This window comes from Patagioenas fasciata, chromosome Z, assembly GCF_037038585.1.
Source record: "Patagioenas fasciata isolate bPatFas1 chromosome Z, bPatFas1.hap1, whole genome shotgun sequence".
NCBI classification, from domain to species: Eukaryota; Metazoa; Chordata; class Aves; order Columbiformes; family Columbidae; genus Patagioenas; species Patagioenas fasciata.
In genome coordinates this window covers 49,702,788-49,724,527 of record NC_092560.1, presented here as the reverse complement: position 1 = coordinate 49,724,527, position 21,740 = coordinate 49,702,788, and the positions used below count along the sequence as shown (strand labels likewise).

The following is a 21,740-nucleotide window of genomic DNA, read 5'->3' as shown; positions in this document are numbered from 1 at the left end:
CATGCAAGAATTTCCCAGATACTAAGGTCTTCAATTCTTTCGGCCAACAACTCCTTCAGTTCACCTGTTAAATATTAAAACAGATCTGCAGGGAACTGCCTGTCAAAAACGTGGGGACGGAGCAAAGCAGGAGTAGTTGGACTTTGAAAACTATTATGTACAAACCATGACTGATTTTTCCAAAGTCAATTTGGAGTGTTTTTAAGTATTTTGCTCCCTCGTAAATAATAAATTGTTGCCATAATTCACATTGTTTTCCCAAACAAGGGATCCTAAAGCAGGATCTAAACATTACATTAGCATATAACATGTTGCAATATCCTACTGTGAAAGTTCAGCCAACAACATTTCAGGGCTGATCCCTCAGTCTTAATTCACAGGTGGTTATCCTTTTCTCACATGAGTAATCCCATTCAGCTGACAAAAAAGGATGCCAATTTAATACTAAGAATTCGCTGACTTCTAAAAGTTGTGTCGTTTTCTGCTTGCTTGTTTGCTGGTTTGTTTTTTAAGTAAAATCTTGGTTTATTGCTATTTTCAAAGATACTACTTGAGGAAATGGACCAAAGAAAATATGGTGCACTTTGAACTGTTTGAGAAGTGTTTATTTTTGTAATACTGTTCTGATGATGCTTTCCTTGATTTATTCTGTAATATAGATATAAATGTAGCAGTGCTGAGGCAGTACAAGAGAGGAAAAGAGATCAACTAAATCTAGAAATATTTTAGCGTACTTTTCACACCGTGAAATGTAATAGGGATAGCATGGAAGCCTGAGTCCTGAAAATACTTCCTGAATGTCTCTGTGCTCTTTCACGTTTAAACAGCTTGTATGTATTAAATATTTTCTTAATAATATTTTCCTAACATTTATATATTCTATATTAATATTCTATATAGGAATATTCTTAAGTGTGTTTTCTTAAACCCCTCTTAGCTTTAGGTAGAGAAACACAAGAGGGCACTTTAGACCATTTATTTATTCAAGCTTGTATCAAAGAGAATCTTCTCCACTATTTTGATCCCTTAGAGAGGTAAGCCAATGAAAAGTTATTTTCAGTACATTCTTGCCTAACAGAACAAAACCACAGAGCATTTGTAAAACTGCCAGGTGTGGTGAACTAGGCAAGGGAATGATGAGAGAGACTCATGAAGAAAATGCACACTGTGCCTTGGGGATGGAAGTTGGCCCTTGTTAAACAGCTGGTGATCAGGCCTACCTGGCCTGTGGTCTGAAGCACTGGGATTAAGCATAGACAGTTATATGCAACATATATAAGACGCCTTATAAAGAGTTTTAGAAAATGATGTTGCTGATTAGGTGACTTGCTTCCCTTTAGGTCAAAATCAGTCTGGAAGTACTGCATTTCTGGAAATGTAAACACATGAAGAGTAAAATCAGAGGGGGTTTTAGACCTTTTTAATCAAAATTTCCTTAGGCGCTAAGTTGAAGCTGAAGGCCCAGTAGCAGTCATTCTGCAGTGGAAATTCTCCTTACCTTCTGAGTTGGACAGTGATTATGAGAATGGAGTTATTCTGGTGTGACAATATTCAGCCCTACAACAGCTGCTATTTTTGTCAGTTGATGCATAAAGAAAATTAAAAAAAAAAAAAAAAAGAAAAAGCCCTGGGAGAGGCTGGGAGAGGGTGCAAAGTTAATGGCAGAAAACTCTTGCCTCAAGCATCAAGATTTTCATTTTGCTGCTGGTAATCAGACACTGTCAGCAGTACTGCACAACCAGAAAATTCCTTTGACCCTCCAGCAATGTATGATGTATCTTGAATATGAGAATATGAGCCTATCCATTGACAAACTTGTTTCCTTAGTTCAAGCTGTAGAGACATATTAAGGGACTGTTTGAATGATAAAGGTTGCCAGTTGTCATGGTTTGATTGCAGGGCGAAAATAAACCGTGGCAGATGCTTTGTTAAACCCTCCCCTTTCTGTGTCCCCCCCAAGGAAAGGCAATAGGAGGGCAAAGAGAGGCAAAAAGAGAGAGAGGATTTGCAAGTTGGAAAGAATTAAAAAAGTTTTAACAATGCTACTAATAAAATAGAGAAAATAATACAAAATATACAAAACCAATCTCGAATTGTCCCAGTAGCTCCGCGCTGCTCCAGCAGCTGCAGGGCAGGGACCTGGAAATCCTGGGCTGTATTCTGCAGCAAACCAGAGCTGGATTCAAGGACGCAGGGTCTGTCACTAGCCCTCAGATCGCAGGGGCGACTCACAGGGTCCTCCCCACATGCTGGCCATAGTTGAAGACAGAGTGAGACCCTCGTGATTGCCCATTTTTATATGGTGTTATGACATGGATGGGATGGAATACTTAGTTGGTCAGTTTTAGTCACCTGTTCAGTTTGCGCCTCCTTGTCCCTCTCACTTACGGGACGTGCATCTTTATCTGTGACCTGCATTCCATTGCTATGTCTACCTAAACATGTATCCACCTACAAAGGTGCAATTACTAAGAAGAACTTAACTGAAAGAAAAACTTGCTAAAAGAAAAACTCTTTAAAAGAGAAACTGGTCTTGTTTTTAACAAAACCAGGACATCAGTTCAATTCCTAATGTAAGCTGGGTTGAAGATCATCATCATCATATGTCACAGCAGCAATATGACATGTAGTGTACATGACTGAAGAATCCCTTGAATAGTGCATAGTAAAGTAACAGAGAACTATAAACCAAAAGTAAAGACATCTAATCTATTCTGCATCACAGAGCAAATCTAAATACAGGCATACATGCAAGGCATCAAGGAATATGTTTCTTACAGATGAAGGATTCAGACATGAATTGTTATTAATTTTTTGAATATTTAACTCTCATATGTAATCAACCATGTCTCTCCATATAATTACATATTAAAAAGATGCTAAATTACAAAAGTGCTATAATGTCTTAGGCACAATATTGACCTGATATTTTTTTTTCAGCCTGTGAGATTCAGTCTAGTTTTATTTATATTGTTTATGAAGGGACCAAGACAAAGTTCATAATGGCAGCTCACTAAGAGATGATAAATGCACACCTGGAAGAGAACAACTTTGAAACCTGTATTATTGAAATTCATTGTGCCCGTGGTACATAAGGTGTTTTTTGAAGCATGCTGCACTTGGCTGAGAATCTTTTCTAAGTGCTAGTAAGCTAATTGGAGCTGAGTTGCCACAGGTCAGAGTGAGACAAGGTCATGACTCTGCTTTGAAATTACTGACAGGGTGGTGTATGTTACTATGATAAATTTCTCATTGTTCTGCTAGGATGAAAACTAAGTAGCATGCAAAACATATTGTTTAGCTATTATATATATAATAGAAGAATATACACTCTACGCATATTATAGGCAGATAGAAAGTACTATGATGCATGTGTATGCTATATATATCATAACATTTTAGCTGTAGTGCCATTGTGCAATTTTCATGTCAGACAAAACCAAAACAAACCACCAAGACCATTCTGGAAATCAATCTTGCTTGCCCTTTCCAGTAGTCACAAACCTGCAGGTTTACTGCAGGGAGACTTACTGAAATTCTAGAGAAAGCTGGAAAGCAGAAAAAAGCCAGAAGGCAGTACGACCAGCAATTGTGGAAACCTACTTTATTTCTCTGACTCTGTCACCAGCTAGCTGTGTCACCTTGAGGAGGTTGTTTTCATCACTTAGCATCTGAGAAAAAAAAAAAAAGTGAAGAGGACTGAAGAACCTCTGGCTCAAGAGATGAGATAGCATGAGCATTAGTGGAGAGGCAATATGATTGTTATCGCCAAACTCTTTGAGCAGCACAGACACCCCCACAGATTGTTGGAGTCAGAGGTGGGAAATGACGGGCTGGGAGTGGGACTTACGTTGATTAATTGCAGCTTGCAGCAGTGCAGCCCTGTGCCAGAGCAGCCTCTCGGCGCCGTGATCCGTGGTGAACGGCTTCCCCAGCTGGCGAGGACATGGAGTGGCAGCTGGCAGGGCCGAACGGTGCGGCACTTAATTATGTCCAGGCGGATTGCCACAAAGTAATAGGATTAAAAAGCAAACCCATTGATGCCTACCGATATTAAAAAAGCTTTCTCACACAACATCTGGGAATTACCTGAATTGACGGAAGTGCCAGAGGTAAAAAGCTGAGGATTTTTGCAAACATTTCCTTCCTTTCCCTTACTACTTCACATATGAACCTCTACAGACTGCAGCAGCATGGTGTTTCGCTGCTACACTGCACTTTCCCCAGGGTGCCCATGAGCACAGATGGATATTAAGATAGGTGTTGTTTTTTCTGAGTTGTGTCCCTGCAAGAACCAAGGTGCTGGTCTCTGCCTGGCCCCACAGCTGTGACCCCATGGCCACATCCCCATGGCCATACTACTGCTCTGTGCCCCCTTTGGTGCTGACATGGCAGCAAGCAGAGGTTTGCTGCCTCTGGAGAATAGCTGTACCCTTAGCAGTTTGGCACACTCGTTCAGGATTCCCTAGAAGATTGAACTTAGGTGGAAAGATTAGCTGACACTGCCGTTAGCTTTCAGCTAGCAATATCAAAGTGCTCATAAATTATCTTCTCAGTAGCAAGTCTGTGTCAATGAATTCAAGTTATAGTACATTTGAGATATACTTGAGCATGGCATCACTGGGCTCAGCCTCCGCCCTGGTTGGTGGCAAAGGGGCCCATCAGGGCTGAGGGCAGTTTAGCATCAATTTGTAAAGTTTCTAATGGGCTTATGCTCTTGGCACGTAGGGTGTGTTTGGTTTGGTCTGTGGAGTCAGCAGGAGAAGGCTCTTAATGTGGGGGATGATGAAGGGCACAGGTGTGCTGGGGCAGTGCAAGGGAGAGAAAATGGCAGCACTTTCCCTGTGGAGAGGAGCAGCTACTTCAGCCTTTGCCATGGGACAGTCAGCTGCCTTGAAAACAGAGACAGTCATAGTCATTTTGCTGGTTAATGAGTTGTTAGTGAGGTCTTTCAAGTGCACACCTTTACTCTCAAAAAAAGAGAAAAAAAAAAGGAAAACAAGACAAAGAGGTAGATACTTGCTCTGTGAAGGAAGTTCCGCAGGCTTAATGGTAGTTACGCAGGGAGAACCAAGCATGCTGACTGTCATGCAGTCATGTTGGCCCTTGAAGAAGTGCTATGAAAGCTGCAAGCACCAGACAGGGCTTCGAAATGGTACACTAAACATGAAATTATGTCATCTTTGTAGAGAGAATCAGCTTTCCATAGGCATATTGGTGATAATGAACTGTGGCTGCCAGCAATGTAGGAGAAGTTTGTGTCTAACTCTTCACAGTGTCACTCAGAAATTCAGAATAATAAGATATTTTCCTTCTCTGTATGCACTTTCTCCCACCTAGTCTCCCTGATCTTTTTTTTTTTTTTTTTTCTGTGTCCCTGGTGGTAGGTGGGTTGCATATTGAACAGCATTTTACAATACTTAATCATTTCTTCAAAGCGCTGCTGAGAGGGGTGTAATACAATGCCGGCACCATAGTGTTTACTGAAAAGGCTGGGGACTTTGCTGGTTATTAGCTCTATGTGTGTGCTGCTTTGCTGTCAGCGGTCTGCTACAGTGTCTGCTTGGACAATACTGTACTACTAGGTCAACTGGCAGCCTGGAGAGCTTTGGTGGGGCTTTGTTAGTGCTGAGCAGAGTAGTGGGTGGAGAACTGCTGCATTTTATTGCTCTGCTAATCGTTACTTTTTAAAGAGAACAGCTTTTGAAAACTGAAGTTCTTAAAGGAGCATTTAATTTCATCAGGACTGCTATTACCTTCTGCACTGAGTATTAACCAACTCTGAATAATATGCTTATTGAGAGTTATCTGCTGATTGACAGGGCTAGAAATGTACAGGTTTTTGACAATAGCTGAGCACTTGTGAGTAAACTAAAGACTTTCCACCTGCTGGTAGTTATCCTGTTCCAAGGGGCTATTTCTCACCAACATACCACTGAGCAATGTGTATGGTAGTACTTGGGCATTAAAATAAACTCCCATTTGAATAATCAATATCCTGTTCAACTTGTACAGTGTGGACAGTGAAGGTATTGCGATGCACCTTGCAAAACCTGGATGTCCAACAACCGAAATGGGAACTTGCATGCAGAAAACCTTCTGTGTAGCTCAACTAGGGCAAATATACTTCGAATATACTGCCTAGAGGAAAACGTAAGATATGGGGTGGAAGGATACTGTACTGCTGCATCAGGACTCACAGACTGCTGTACATGCAGATTGCTACTTGGAAGGGCTGCACTGGATTTTTCTAGGTGTGATTAACCTCTACTCTAGCTAGTAATTTTGTAATTTTCTTGGCCGAGTGTTCCAGTAATGCTTTTCTTTACAGATAAATGTCTGCCACTAAGCAAGCTAGATAAACATTCCACGTCTTACAACACTGGCGTTCCTGGTTTTGCTGTTTTCTCAGTCTCCTTGAACTTCTGTTTATGCAGACTGTTAGTTACTTTTTGTTATTATTTTATGTCACTGGCATTCCCAGGCCTGTCCCTGTTGTTCTGGGTCACCTCTACAGGGAGTGCAAAGAACTGTTCAGGGCCAATGGTGAAGGGTATTTGAACAGCCCATTCTGTAAAAATAGGGGTGCAATAATGGGCAGCCCTATAACCCTTTTTGTGAACACTGTTTGATGACCTTGAACATGAACTGAGGATAGAGTGGTAGTCCTCTTAACAACAATAATTAATTATTTAATCTTTCAGCCAGCAGTGGGATTCTGAGGCACTTTTTAGCCTTGATTTGGCTCCATGCCCCAAGGGCCATCTTGTCTGTTGGAGGTCCCTGGTAACATTTTTTTTTTCTCTTTTTTTCTTGGATACTACCTGTAGAGAAACTCTTTATTTTTAAAAGTTCAATGCCTGTAGCATAGTTATCAATAGAATAGTTCAGCAGACAAAAATCACCTAATTAAAAGAATTGTAACAGTGAAGTTTCAAGAAGGGCTGTGGTGTGGAGACTACGGTATGCACAGTAGGGAACCCTGAGGATGCCCTGTTAATAATATGTAGCTGGATAACTGGATCTGTTTGTCTTCCAGTTCAAGGGGATTGAAGTACAAGGAACTTGCTTTTAATGCAAACATATATTTTTCCTTATGCACTGTAGTTATTTTTACTGCTATGGAGAACAATAGGTAAACATATCCACTGCAATTAATTGCAGCTGATGCAAGATGGTGCAGCAATAAAAGATGAAAAAAAAAAAAAAAGAAGAATCAAAACAAAAGAAGCAATTTGGCTTCAGATTAATGCGTACATTCAAAAATTAGTCAGTGTGAGAGTGTACCAAAGGTCTTAACACAAACCAATTCTGACACATTATAGCCTTTCTTGGAGGTTTAACAAAGTCAGTGTTCCTGATTTTTTGTTTCACATTTATGATTCAGTGAAGAATTGAGCAGTCAACACATCTGTTAGTAGTGAAGTTTTAAAAAAAACTATACAAAAAAATACACAGCGTTCCTTTGGCCAAATGTCCAAACATTAACTTAAGTGACTTGCCTATCATACAACTTTGTGAAATCAGGGCCAGTGTTGTTAGGTTATTGTCTATGGGGCAGCCTACTAGGCAACAACTGCAAGATAATGAAAGTAGGACAAGGGAGCTGATTCAAAAGGTCAGATTTGCATTGCAGGAAACTGACTCAATAGATGTTTTTAACATTGGAAATGTAACTTCAAATTCACAAAGACAAAAGTATTCTGCGAACTGAACTAGTTTCCTTCCTGATTCCAAATCTGTACACAGTATAGAGAAGAGCGACGTTTCATTTTTTCTCCCTTTCTAAGGAAAATCCAACTGGGAGAGGTAACTCTGACCCACTATAATCAGCAAGTACTGGCATTTGGAGAAAAATGGGGAGCTTACATGATTTACAGTCTTCATGTCACTTGGTCATTAGCAATGTTTTGAAATAGTCCAAAAGATGTTATGGTATTTATTAACGGTTTGTGCTATAACTGTACTTGTTTTATCCTTCTGTATTTTGAGAACTTGTTGTTTATAAGGCTGAAGATCTGTTAGCTGGAAATGTAGTTGAATGTCTGCATACTGATATGTGAAGTCCATCACTTATTCAACAGAGAAGGAGAAAGCATGTATGTGTGGAGCTGAGAGAACGCAAAGTTTAACAAGTTGAAAGGATGGTTTTGAAAGTAGAGTGTTTACTTTGGGATCATGGTTGGTAGTGTTTGGATGTGTTTTCTCTGTTTCATTTGCCTTAGCTGCAAAAAGGACAAACCAGACTATTTTAAAAATGTGTATTATAGGTATTAGTGGTGAAATGTCTGGACACAGTTCCAGAAACTAATGACAGAAAATCATAGATTAAATGCAAATATGAATGCCATTTATTTCAATGAATGGTGTTATAATCAAACTTGATGCTTTAAATAAAATCTGAAAAGACAAAAAACAGTATTAAAAGCGGCAAAGAATAAAAATCTGCATATGTTGCAAATAGTGGATGATAAATTACAAATCTGTGGCTATTTTTAGAACATAATTTGAAACTGTAGCAATAGTCATGAGACTGTTTGAATACAGATGTATGAGTTACTATATGCATAGTTATAAATTGCGCTGAATACCCTTGGAATAAAACATTGCTTTGTTAAGAACCTAATGTGGTTACATTTCATATAGAAGACTGCTTATTTTGTGTATTCAACAGGAGCATTTGCAACATAATCAGGCTAAGGAATAATTTGGGAGACTTCTATAAACCAAGAAAGAACAGTATAAAAGGCATGACGCTACTGGATCTGCCAGGCTAGCCTCTAGAGAGTTTGCATTGCCTTTGCCAAAGCTACTTGGGATCTACAGTCTCCAAGTCAAGAGTGGAGGTCAGACCTGAAGACTCTTCTAACTTCACTGTAGGTAAGGGCACATAGATTTTAAGACACAAACAATAACTGCTAGTCAAAGCATAGCATCTGAAAGAACATTCTGCCAGCACAGCTGTATGTTCAAACACATTTTCTTCATTATGTTTTTCTTTTGAGTATGAAGTTGCAGCTGAGTTACCCTGATACAGATAAGTGACACTTGTGTTACTCCTACAGGTGCTGAATGGTGGGGAAGCATGCTTTTTGCAGATCCAAGAGAACCCCAGCCTGTGACTTTGGACCTTTGAGACCTTGACCTTTCTGGTAAGTTGGCTGAATGTTTGCATGATTTCAAGGTTGGCAATTTTTCTTATTATTCTGAGAGATTTGTGACTTGCAGAACAAACATTGGCTTGGGTCATCTCCTTGGTCTGACGTGATCTCTGTGTTAGCCTAGTGCTTGGCACACACTTTTGTTTGCTGTTTCCCTGTAAGGAAAAAAATCTCCATAAAGAGACCATGATGCATCTGCTCATAGCTATCAGCTATCCTCTTTACTATTTTTTTCCAGTCTGTGTAAGTACCTATAGCAAGTATTAGATATTCTATACTGACTGTCTGTCTCCTGACCCTACAGACACCACAGCTCTGCCTTGTAGTATCACTGATACAAATACAAAGACATCTGGGAAAGCCTGATGATCTGCATCTCCTGTTACAATTTGCTTTGGGGTCTGCTTTTGCAGGAACACTTCAGAATCATGAAGACTGGCTGACTCATCTCCCCAGCTGTAGTTGTAAGTTTCCATTTATACAGGGTTAGTGCACAAAAAGTGTTGGAAAATTCCATTGTCTGTCTCCTGAGCAAGGTCAAAGCCTGACTGGATGCCACAGACAGAAACTATAGTGCAAACCTAACATATAGTCTATGGTGAGTCAGTTGTGTGCACATCACTGCTTTCAGTCGAAATGCTTAGAGTCAATGGGTCTAATGGCAATGGACTAAAGACAGCTTAGATAGTGTCTGGAAGTTGCCGTCAGTTACTCTGTTGTCACAAACTGAATTTTAGCATGCATTTTAGAAAACTTTATCACCATGCTCTTGATCCCATTAAAATCTCATGTTATTAAATACAGGATCATGCTTTGCTCTCTCTTTTGGCAATGATGAACAAGTCTTACTCTCCAGCTGCATAGCCTTTTAGAAAATTGAGAACTCCTCCTAATTCATCTGAGTATTCAAACCTCAAAATAGCATAGAAACAGCACTTCTGAGGATAACTAATGATATTTTACAAAATTCAAATTCTGGCCATCCACCAGCATCCATTTTACTAAATCAAAATGCAGTGTTCCTTTGTGAACTTATACTAAAACTGAATACAATTAAAGGCGTACTGAATAGTTTACCAGAAATCACGATCTCTCTTGACTCTGGAAATATTTCTGGCTCATACTAAGAGGGAAAAATAAAACCTTAACTCCTGTTCCCATGGCCAGATTTACTGTCAGCATTACAAATTATAGTGGTTTAAATAGAGTGTGAATATCTGTCCTGTCAAACCCAGTAATACGGAATGACCCTTACTTAATGATAAAAGCAAGGCAGATTTTTTCTGTTTATCCCTGTGGGGTAGCCCATTGGAAACTAGCATACAGCTGTGTTGAACTGCTGCTAAACAGTAATTTATCCAGTGTCTATACACTGTTTCTTTTGGAAAGAGAAATGAATGTGTCTGTCAGGTACATACCCTGATAACCTGCACACTCACACGCTGTAAAATAGGGGTTCCCAATTTTTTTTTTCCGTAGCTACCACATTCAGCAGCAACAGTGGTCATACAGGTAGCCCACCATTCACCAAACTTCCAGCTTAAGTGTGTGCCAAACCTCTACCAATCTCGAGTGATTTATATACTGCAGTCTGACAACTCATTTCACACTCCGCATGCCTTGGTAAGCTTCCTTCATCAAACACACAAAAAAAGCAGAAAAAGATCAGATTGGAGAATTGTGCAAATATAGAGTATAACAGATATTAGTAATCAGCTCAATGTTGATTTGGAAATGTACTCGTTATTATTAGGGAACTTTTAAATGCAGTTTTGGGTGAATTGGACAGTTTCAGCCAACAGCTGTCAACATGATTGCTGTAGATCAGAATGTACTCTCTCAAACCTGATTGCAGCATAATTACAGTGGAAATGAGACAGCCTCACTGCCTTATTTTTCTTCCTCAGAATCTCCCCTTTTTAAGAAACATTTATTTGTGTGTGACCTGTTTGGCCATAACAGCAAGCATGCTTTTCTTTCCTAAGTTTTAATAGGAATGTTGGAATCTCTTACTAATTTCCTTGTAACAGGATTTATCACTGACATTTGCTACGCAGTGCCTCCCCATAACCAGCATGGCCTGAGTATCTTAGGGTTGCCGTGTCCTTTGGGAAAATCTTTCTTTTAGGTGGAACAAACGGGTAAAACCCAGAGCCTTGCAGCTTACTCCTAAGAGAACGAAAATTTGGTGGTTCAGTTGGGCTGTCTCTTCTTTACAAGTGTACACACAGACCTGTCTTCTTGAGCACAAGAATAACTAAAGGCCCAAAGCTCCAGCCCTGCCCCCAAAATTCTGCCAGCTGAAAGCCTGACTCAGAAGTGTGCTTGGTGCTCTTGCCCTAGCAGAGGTTAGTGTGTCTTTCCCCTGTTTGTTTCTAAACTCTCTTTCTCAGCCTATCTCACATGCCTCTGTAAAGAAAAGAAACCCAGAAAGACATTTTGCCTATGAAATGTAAATTTCCAGTCAGATATGAGTATCCATGTTTTGGCCAGGGACATGCATTCTACATTTTAGCTGTTAAAGAATGGCTAATGGCCATGGAGAAAAGCCTCCCTAACATCATTGAGGTTAAGCAAGGCTATCCCTGCCAGTGGGAGTCAGCTAATGCAGGACTCAACTGCAGTGTTGCTTATTTCTAGATTTCTCTCAACGTGGCTGAGAGTGGCTGCAAGCTCTAAGAAGGGGATCTGTTCAGAGGAAGGAAGCATCCAGTGCATGGAAATCCTCAGTGTCCACAAGAAATGTGTTATGGAAGTGTGCTGGTCTGACTGAAAATGGGTTGATTTTCTTCATGCTTTTTTCATAGCTAGCACACTCATTATTTGGACTTAGTTTGAGAACAAGAGATAACACCCCAGCACAGAGCTAATGTTTTTAATTGCTCTGTCCTGACAGCCAAGGATGTTCTGAGTGCTCTACCCACAGGTGTGAGGCATTGAGATAGGCAGGACAGAGCTTGACTGACATCCAGATTGATCAATAAGAGTATTCCCTCTATTAGCATCATGCTAATGATTGAAGGAGAGTTGCTTTTCCTGGTTGTTTCCCTTTTTCGCTTCTTCTGCTATGTCTTGCTCTTGCTAATGAGCCAGGGCAGTTCAGCCAGAACATTTAGCCCAGCCTTTGGCCATTTTGCAGGGGCCTCTGGGCTTTTCTGACTTTTTTTTCCTCTCTTTTTCTCTCGATGGGATTGGCCTGAGGACCAGGTATGGCTTGCTGGGATTGGCTACTCAGCTGTGGATGGAATTCATTTGGAATTGCCTTATCTTTTATTTCTATTTTATATATATATTTACTAGTAGCGTATTAGTATTTTGTTACTTTATTAAACTGTGTTTATCTCAATCCAAGTTTCTCCTTTCCCTTTTGATTATCTCCCCTGCTGGGGGAGTTTGGGGGAGGAGGTGAGCAAGTGGCTATCATGGTTGTATTGCTAGCTCAGATTGAACAATGACTGGAAGTGTGAGCTCCGATGGCTGCTCTGGCTCCCAGTCTTCACTTCTTTGTCGTCAGTCTTAGGTGACAACAGAGAATCTCACCTTGATATGACTCTTGAGTGATTCTGTATTTAAGCAGACCTTCCACAGGACATCTCAGCAAGTAAAAAAGAAAATAAAACTTTTTTGAACCCTCCAGAAGACTTAGAACCTACCAGTCACTTCAGATTCTCCAGTATATATGGACAGTTTTCGAGTTGCAATGGACCTGAAAAAAACTCATAACAGGCTAGCATTACTTCGAATGCTGAAACTCAGAATATGTAAAAACTCTTCCAAATACGTGATAAATACATGGACATGCATGTACACACACATGCACAGAGGAGATGAGTGAAAAAGAAGCACATCAAAGAAGGGCAAACCCAGGATAATCTTTCCAACCTTGCTGCTTACTAGATGCGGTAGAGATCTAGCCAGGTGACTAGTGGAAGGTGGGGTCAGTGCAGTGGAAGTCCTACATCAAGTCTATGTGTTTCTACAGCTTTCATTGGTGTCTTATTTACTTAGATTTTCAAGATCCGTCCTACCAGAATATTCAATACAAACTCTGAGAGGGACTAACTGGCTGTCCTACAAAGCTAAATTATTAACTTCTCTGAGCGTATGACTGTGTGCAAATACCAAGCTGGTGCTTGCAGTTTTGGGTTCAAAGAATTCTACCTTGTAATCTAAAATATTATTTAGTTTTGATTTTTTCATTATAACCAGGTTAATGAAATTAAAGGGGAGACACCCATCAAATAAAAAAAGAGCCTAAGAAAAATTAATTATACATTTCAGTCATCTGCTAGTGACTAATCTGTTTGTTTCATTGAATTGCCATCAACAAGGACATTGTTATTCTTACTTGTGTATGTCACTGCCATTTTAACAATTTAGGTGAGTCATTCCTAAAATAGAACAAGAGACATCCATTTAACTTCATATTCAGCCATAGGTGGAAGCTATTTAGGTTTTCTCATTTAAAATGCAACCAAAGAGAAAATGCATTTGCAACTGTCCTTGAGGGGGCCTAGGGGATGATGAATCTAACTAAGAATACAACTCACTCATTGAGATAATGAAAAAAATTTGGGACTATGAATGTGAAAAATCACTGGATCCCAGCAAGGGACAGAATGTCCTCGGTTTAACTTGACTTCAATTAAGTGAAGAACACGCAGGTTTCCCAGAGGTTTGACTCCTAACTAGGGAAAAGATAGAGAATTTGTCTCAGATCTAGCATCTAATAGTGCAATCCACCACAACTGCTGTATATTATTACTGGTGTCTAGAATGACAACTTGTCACTGCTGTTTTAAGTAGCAGTTAAAATAGCGAAGTAATGTGTAATTTCCTAGTAACTGTCTTGTCATTGGGTTGTGAGCAGGAACGGGGTCTCCTAGGGTGCCTTATGCCCAATCTACTTGTAGATAGGTTTGCTTAGGAACGGTATAGTGGTGTGGTGGTTTTGTTTTTGTTTGGTTTTGTTTTCATTTTCCTTCAGTTTGTTCAGCTCTGCTGCTAAACAAAAAACTGATTATCAAATCAGCACCCTGGAATCTGGAATCTCTGGGCACTCCTGATAAATATATAAATCTCTGTCACATGCATATGCCTACAAGGAGTACACTTGTCCTCTGGCAGTATCTGATGTCCTTGGTTGTGGGTTTTTTAAAGCACATTTCATGATTGCTTTTGTCGTTTTCCCTTGACCTTTAAGAGCTGTGAAAATCTTCAGGTAATGAGTGTTTTGGGTGGAACAGTGAACTGAGAGTCATTACATTTCAAATCTTGAATTAGTAGTTATTTATCCCAATCTCTTCCCTTTCTTGCTTTTTGGGCCATAGTGTTTGTGACCAAAATATGGATAAGTGAGAAAGATTCCAACTGACTGAGAAGGACAAGCACTGTCTGCAGCTCAGAACAGCACCTGAACAGAAGATGCAGACCAGGCTGTTCATCAGAAACCAGAGAAGTCTACTCAGGGGAAGCAGAAATCTCCCTAGATAATACATACTAAAAGGGTATGTTTTGAATATAGTATTAGCAGATAAAAATATCTTATTGATGGACATGTACTCAAAAGCTGCCTTTTGGTATCAGGGAGGACTGGAGCAGGACATCCTATTTATTTTGGAGACAGGAAAGAATCAATGTTTTGAAAAGAAACTAGCAGTAGAAGAGATCTGTAAAAAAAGTAGGAAATCTTATATCAAAGCTGAAAAATAATTGTAAAAAATAATTCCTTGGGTACTTTGACCTAATATTCAAATGCAAATCATAGTGCTGGATGAAAGAGAAAAGACTGCATGAGAAGTGGCACATTACTGTTTGTATTACTTTCTGTATCTGAATTAGATTAAGCTTCCCTTTCTTTCAGGAGTTTAATGTCAGTTACTGTAACACTGGCAATAAGAAGATAGCTCATATTTTTTCCTCTTGAGATTCTATCTATCTTGTTCTAAGCATTAGTCAAATGAGCTTATGGTTTAATGGTGAGATATAAAACCAACAAGAAAGCTTTGTTTCAGTGTCACCTTTTTTTTTTTGTTGCTCATAAAGTAACATTTTTTACAGCTTAGTTATTGCCTAGTTGTATAAATAATATCAGAGATGAATATTCTAATCCAAATGCAAATTTGTGACCACGCCCAGTATAGTATCTGCCACCTTTATTTTATTTTATTTTATTTTATTTTATTTTATTTTATTTTATTTTATTTTATTTTATTTTATTTTATTTTATTTTATTTTATTTTATTTTATTTTATTTTATTTATTATATTTTAATCTTCAGCAGTCCACAATGCAATTGTGTTTTACTATCACATGCTGTTCAGTAGTGCTGTGCCTGTTGCTGCCACGATAAGTGGTTTCCCAACAGCCACTACTTTATGATTACACATACAGACCTATAAAATGCCACTTTCAAGAAGTGTTTGATGACAGAAAACAGTATGTGAAAGAGTAGGTCTGAATATTACACTACTTTGGCTATATCTGTTTAGGCACAGATATAGAATTGTTGTCAAAAGTAAGTTATCACCTGAGGTGTATAAAACTGGAAACTAAACTTTCTACAAAACAAGCAAAGGCTGAGCACGAGACAGTGTCACCATACCAACACTCTACTCAAGCCAAGTGATGTAAAGTGTTAGCAACTGGATTGTCTTCAGATCACAACAAGAAAATAAAACTCCTAGGTCTGGATGAAAATGGAAAACAAAATAATCTAAGCCAATGGCAACCGTTGCCAAAACCTGGGTGTGTTGCAGCTGACCTGAAGATGCTAGAATTCTAGAATTTTTAATCTTCTGAAATTCTAGAGTTTTTCTTCCAGTCCAACAAGCACAAACTAGCTTATTCAAAAGTAATATTTTGTTAAACAAGGTATTTTTCTTTAGGTCCTTAATTATAAGTGGCAGGCTATTCCACTTCACAAAAAGGAATCCAAAAAACTTGTCATAGGTTACAAATTAAGAAAAAAATTGAATTTTGAAGCCTATTTGAACAGTATGAAAAATGGTGGGATATATGCAGAACTAATGAAAAGCAGGAAAAGGATAGTATGTTTGCAGAATGCATAAGGACTTTACCAGATGTGAAAGTCTTCACAAACATCATGCCAAACATCATAAACCAGATTGCAAAACCCAAAGTACGTACTTGGTGCAAAATAAAACAGCATCACTCCTAAAGTGAACAGAAACTGTTGTTGTGAGAAAACAAAACCCAACTAGCAAACTAGTGATGTTGATGATACTTAGCTAGGACAAGTGGCTGGTATAAAACACACAAGCAAAAACTGAAATGCATTGAACAACTTCTCTCTCTGTTGCTAGGTGCAACACCAATACTCTACAGGCTGATTTGAATTCTAATGGTGCTTAAAAAGAAGGAAGGAAAAAAGAAGAGCTCACTAAACCAAGCAGGAATGTAGGTATTGCTTTTACAACTAGAAGGATGACAAACTGAAGACAGTGACTTTTAAGATACAGAGAAAGCTGCATCTCTTTAGCCTCAGGCTATTACTGAAAACCACTAAATGGAGTTCTCTTTCAAATGTCTTTCAAATGTATCCATACATTTTCAAATGCATGGGTAAATAATTGGTGCACATGCCTTGTGCATTTTTATTTTAATTATGAACTAACTTTGAATCACAACTGTTTATTATGTACACAGTAATAATTCATACAGTAAAATTACAGGGGTCTTCACATTTGTATTCAGGAAAGATTTAGGCCTCTACGTACTAATAAGTATTTGGTCTCCAGACACAAAGAGACTTCCCTGGTTGTACACGCTGCTTAAAGATTTGCCCAAGTGTTTCGAAAGCAACTTGACGTATTGTGTGATTGTTTGCTGATGCCCAAAGATAGCAGTAGGGACTGGCTTTTCAAATATTTAGGGCTGGACCTGTCTAACAGCCTTCTTCAAACATAATTACTTAAGACGAAACTCAAAATTGTTCAAGTTTTAAGATAAAAGCTTATGAACAAGGGAGTCTTTGCAAGTTAGCTAGGCAATGAATGTAGTCTGTTAATCATTCTTTTCCTTTTCTGTTTGCACACAATTATCAGTACCAGTTCTTTTCCTGTCTTTAACGGTTAAATAGCAAGTTAAAAACAAAACTCCAGGAGGAAAGTGATATAAGCATGTAATTCTCATTGGTAGAATATGATTTCTCTGAAGTCTATTAAATATATCTTTAATAAGTGCGGTGTAGCTTTCTTATGCTCAAAGGGCTGGAAATCAGAATGTCTGTGTACATTAGCCAGAAGTATTTATTTATAGTTTTTACTTTAAATCGCATATCACACCAGGTATGAAATCTGAAAGATAATCCTCAGTTATTTGGTCATTCCCAGCTTCACCTCGAGAACTAGATACTCAAATTTTCCACAGTAATTTTTTTTTTTTATTTGCAATAGGAGGTCATTAAAGGTGATTGAGAACCTCTATCTGCCTCTGTTACATAGCCTCTGTCCTTCTAGGGACAGCTAGGGATTTACTTTGGCAGATGGCAGCCCTGGCAAGACCAGCAACAATGATTGCTAGTCAGCTGTAACTAAAAGACAAATCCCAAATTCTACTGCCTACCTGAATCTCACAGTTTAAACAAATAAAAATTTTGTGTGCTAAAAAAATAACATTGCAACTAACAGGTCTCTTCTAAAACTTATCAGGCCCTCACATTATCCTCAAGATAGGCACTATCAAAATACATGAAATTACATGAACATATGTCCTAATTAATTTCACCAGATAGATACATGGGACACCTCAAATTATCTTTCACGAAGTTTCCACATGGGGTGCTCTTCAACTAAAAAACAATTGTGTACAGTTTTATGCACTGTTGGATAGCAGTCAGTATCTCCAAGGATGTCAAAAGGCTAATTGAAAGCATTTTTTAAATTTTATTCATGCAATAGGTCACAAGCAATTTCCAGATTACTTCCTCCTGAGGTCAAATTATTGATGCAGTCATATGAGTCAGCTGGCTTGTAAGGAAGCCGCAATTAGAAACAAGATCAATAGAAACCTACTTAGTTGAAATATCTAACATATGTTTCCAATGATAAGGAAAGAATTCATAAGCTTTGTGAGACATGACTTTAATGACTATTTTTATATGTGCAACCCTTCAGAATGTAAAAACCAGTACTAAATAGTCCATGATTGGCTTGTATTGTTAAAGTATTTTTAAAAATATGGAATTACTACTGTACAGTAAAAACTTGGTGAAAAACCTGGGAAAAATGCTGTCTAATACCTTCAGAGAGCAAAAAAACTCCTACAATAATTGTGCACAGCCAAAAACCCAAAGTCAAAAGAACAATTAAAGTAACCAGAATATACATTTTCAAATTTCTGCTTTATTTCTCCTACATAGTATTCCTACATCTAGTTTGCAACCCAAAACTCCAGTCTAATGCCCAGTATGAAATGCTGCTTTGGGTATTCTATATGGTCTTTTGAAAAAGCCTTTTTAGCTCTTCCTCTTTTGGTACCTCAACATTTTTTCTTCAGCAGAGTTCAGTTATTTCAGCTGCAACCTCAGTCTGGCTAGCTTAAGTAGTTCATTTGCTTCCAGCTTCAATGACAGCAAGATTTGGTTTCTTGGCTCATTATTCAGAGAACTTGGATCCCTGTTTTTCATATGCTAAAAAATGATTGTCCTTATTAATAATGGTTTACTAATCATGAAGTTAGTGGCACCATTCTGATCTTAATACATTTGCCATATGGTAAAGTCAGTAGTTCAAATTGAGGTAGAAGCTCCCAGCGATAACCGGTTTAAGTATTATCAAATTGCACTCTCAGGAACATTTAGCTCAATGCTGTGAAAGTTGTTGTCATAGTGTATTATTGCTTTCTAGCTATTAATATGCTGGTTGTGCTCTGCTGAGAAATGAAAAGCTTTTTTTAAAAAAAGAACTTTTTCACTGTCTGATTCCTGAGGGATCTGAAAATGCAAGAGATCAACAGGAAGACAAAGGTAAAGAGCAAAGAGCCTGACAGGACAGAGAAAATGAGAAAGAGTAGATTGGTGAAGCTCAGTCAGTAAACAGTAGCATCTACACCAAAGCTCATTGTGTCTTCACAACCACAAGCATAATTTTGAATTGGATTTGGAAGAGAAGTCCAGTAAAATAAAGTGTTATTTGCCTTTCTGGTTTTAGCTTAGCTTACTGAGAAGAGTCCATATATTGTATTTTGTATTTAAAATAGCTGTGAGCTCTTGCGTGTTTTTTCAAATGCTTCTAAAAATATTATAGTAGAAATACTACCAGTATGTACACAGATAGAGCATGATTGCTGATTGCTGATTCTAAGTTATCCATTTGACTATTTGATTTATAGTTGAACTGTAAAAAATTTCTAATGGTTTGAAAATGAGGCCTGCAAAGAAATATTTGTGGTGAATGCACTCAACCCCCCAGCCAAACCAGCAGCAGTTTGGTTCAGGCTCCAGAGGAGGTAAAGGCCTGACCTGCAACCAGGACCAGAGCTCTTTTTAGGAAACCCACAAGGAGGCAGGATGGCAACCAAACACCAATAAGTTGTGGGTGCAGGTAGTCTCGTGCATACCTTTCCCACTGTATGCGTGTTGAGGGTTTATGATTGCAGGGTGACAATCAAACCCTGGCAGACCTATTGTTAACCTCCTCTCCCCCCTCTTCCCTCTGCAGCCCCTCCCTCTCCCCCCTTCCCACTAAGGACAGGCGATGGGGAGGGAAAGAAGGACGGAGAGAAGAGAGTTGGAAAAATTCAAAATGTTTTACTAATGTTACTAATAAGAATAGAGAAAATAATACAAAATATACAAAACCAATCTTGAAAGTCCCAACAACTGCAGAGCTGGCATCTGAAGTCCTGGACTGGACTCTGCAGCCAACCGGAGCTGGATTCAGTCTGTCACTAGGCCTCAGTTCGCAGGGACGACCAGCAAGGTCCTCTCCTAATGTCGTCCATAAGCAAAAGGAAAAGAAGAAGGGACGAGATCCTCCTGATGTCCCACTTTTATATGAAGTATTCACGTGAATGGCATGTTACACACAGTTGGTCAGTTTCTTGGTCACCTGTTTCTCGTTGCCCCTCTCGCGAGATGTCCATCCATGCTTATCAATAACTTTACATTCCATTGCTATGTTTACCAAAACATGTATCTGGTTCTCCAGGAAAATGCAGCTAATATGAAGGCTTTAGCTGACAGGCAAATTCACTAAAAGTGAAACTTGTTTTTTAACAAACCAGGACAATGTGATTTGACTACGACTCAACCACTTTGTTCTATAAATATGACAACCTGGGTGAGCCTACTTTGAGCTCTTTCTTCTAAATAAGCTGGCTGTATGGCAATGGTTTTATTACTCACAGGTCTGTGGATGAACCCAGTTTGAGTTTCATATCAACCATCTAGCTAAAGTAAATGTATACTAAATATAATAAATCATCTAGAAGTATAAGGCTGTATGATTTTTTTATATACTCTCTGCTTCATGTTATTTAGTAAGCTAGATTTGTTAAAATCTTAAACTGTGAAGTTCTGATCATATTTAGCAGAAGCAACTGAAGAGAAACTGCCAAATTAATGTATACTGTGATTAAGTTATAAAAGATGTACTCATCATTAACCAATTGACATGAGATAAATGCTTTCTGACCACCTGCAAAATGAGGGGATATTTTTCAAGTCTTAGATTCTTCTGCATGAGAAGAGGGAGACAGAAGATTAAGTAAAACATTGTTTAGAAGCAGAGTGCTTAGTTATATTTAACTAATAATTTATAGATATATTGTAAGTAAGAAATGAAACAATTATAACTAACGTCAATTATTTTTAGTATAGATGTATTGTATGTCAAAATCTTCAAAAATGGTAATGCATATGTAATAATTATGTGAATATAAGTAACTCAAGAGCATCCAGTCATTGGGAGCACATATGGAGGGTGATCGCCAGTGTTCCACAGCACCGAAAAAATAAAAAATGCCTCTTACCAATATAATTGACTCTGTTGTTATGTTTATTTCTCCGTTTCACAACTACAAACTACACTGAACATTTGCAAGATAAGGTCCAGTTTGCACTTTGCTGCAAAGAACTGAACTGACTGAGGAAAAAAATAACAATCCAAGTGTAATGTGGAGACATTACAGACATCTGCAGAAATGTGGCCTGTTTTGCACTTTGCTGAAAAGAGGAGAATTTTTCCAAACGAAACAGCACCTGCAAGGCTATGGACTATAAAAAATATTTACAGCTAAACAAAACATAGGCACATGTGAGATCAGTGAAAAGGATCCAATGAGAAGCAAGAAGACCCCTAAGTGAAATATTGCTATTGGACTGAATCATGGTATGAATGATCTGTAGAGATATAAAAGTCTGTGTGTTTCTGTGCTTGGGTTGGACCTGTGCACAAGTACGCAGCTTGAGCCAGCCATCCTAATATCCTACTCCAGCAAATTTTTTCCTGATGATTTTGTTTCCTGAAATTCCACTCTGCATACAGTTATCAGGCCTCACCCGAAAGTTTGTCTTCGGACCTCTAAAATACAGACTCCACAGCAAACGGTTAACAG

At 38.6% G+C, this 21,740-nt stretch overlaps 1 long non-coding RNA gene across 2 annotated transcripts; it reads left to right on the top strand.

Annotated features, from left to right (window-relative positions):
* The first annotated feature begins 8,634 nt into the window (after nt 1–8,634).
* On the top strand, nt 8,635–21,142 carry LOC139826392 (uncharacterized). Of its 2 annotated transcripts, XR_011736407.1 has the most exons (6): nt 8,635–8,880; nt 9,066–9,152; nt 9,466–9,625; nt 10,641–10,784; nt 14,492–14,668; nt 16,487–21,142. It is a non-coding gene; the product is annotated as an uncharacterized lncRNA (long non-coding RNA). The 2 variants fall into 2 exon arrangements; XR_011736408.1 differs by lacking the exons at nt 9,466–9,625; nt 10,641–10,784 and having other exon boundaries at nt 8,639–8,880.
* The last annotated feature ends 598 nt before the right edge of the window (nt 21,143–21,740 follow it).